Source organism: Camelus ferus, chromosome 13, assembly GCF_009834535.1.
Source record: "Camelus ferus isolate YT-003-E chromosome 13, BCGSAC_Cfer_1.0, whole genome shotgun sequence".
NCBI classification, from domain to species: Eukaryota; Metazoa; Chordata; class Mammalia; order Artiodactyla; family Camelidae; genus Camelus; species Camelus ferus.
Window position 1 is genome coordinate 10,934,388 of NC_045708.1, and position 1,345 is coordinate 10,935,732.

A 1,345-nucleotide genomic window follows, 5' to 3' on the forward strand; every position below is an offset into this window, starting at 1 on the left:
GCCGCGCTGCTCGCTCTCGGCCTGATCCTCTCAGCCCGGGTCCCGCACGCCCGCGCGCTGGCCTCGGTGTCCGGCTCCCGCCTGCTGCCTGCTTGCAACTTCTGCCCCTCCTGCCCCGACTGCTTAATGGAAGTTGAGTGAGAACCGGCTCCTGTTCATTCATGCCCCGCGCTGACGTCAACAAGGCCACGCCCTCAGGAATGTCTTTAAAGGGGCCGTCTTGGCACCCTGCGGGAAGGGAGGGGAAGTCCCGAGGGCGTTGGGGAGGATCTTGGGGCCCTCTGGACTCGCTGGCACCCCCAGGTCCTCCCAAGTTTGAGTACCTCAAAGCGCCACTGCCACCAGGGCTAGTCCTGGGGATCTCTGAGCTGAAGGTCCTTGGCCCAGACGTGAGGATGGTTTTGCACTGAGCCATTCCCCACTCTCACCCTTTGCCCTCTGGGCGCGAGCTCAACGTTGACCTGAAGGTTTGGGCTGAAGTGACCTGGAGGTCCAAGAGAGCTCCGAAATAGATCCAGATATCGCCCTTTCTGGGATCTCTGATCCATGCACCAAACCACTGGAGGTCAGGGAGAGCTTCTCTGCTCAGGGCCCTCTAAGAATGCGGTAATCTGAGCAACCACCTCAACTAGCGAGCGAGGCAGACATGGGTGATCTCACTGAATTCTCATGTGGGAGGTAGGTGTCATTATCTCCACTTTACAGAAGAGTCAACTGAGGCTCTAAGAGCTTAAACAACATGCCCAAATGCTGCATAGCTCAAAGATAGTAGAATCAGAATTTGAATCTGGGTAGTCTCTGCTTTAGCTGCTGCCCATACTGGGAAAGAGTGGGCAAGAGGCTGTGCAGAGGATCCCATCCCTCAACACTGGCATGGCAGAAGCAGTTGGTCTGTTTTGACACTTTGGGGGCACCTGCTTCCCAAGGTGCCTCTCCCCAAAGTTTCCTCAGACATGAGCTCATCTCCCCTCATGATGGAAGTGACTGGCATTAGTGAAACAAACGGGGAATGTCCTCTCTCCCGCCTGCCTGCCCAGGCCACCCACGACTGCCTGTTGCCCAATAGCCATTTGGCGAGTCCAGTCCAGGAGGAGCAGCTGCAGCAGACCTGATTTTCTGGGAGGCTACAGCCCCCTCTGCCCACCTCCTTCTCTCTCACCCCATCCTCTCCTTGACTCTCCTGGACCTGCTCACCCAACAGCCTTGCTGGGCTACTCTGGTACCTCCCTGCTAGAGGTGGACATCTTGGCCTCTTGGCCTTGGCGCCTGCCCTTGGGAAGCGGGTCCAGACATCTCCCCTGGAAGAGGAGGAGGGTTAATTACAGGTGTTAGGGTAGTGTAATGA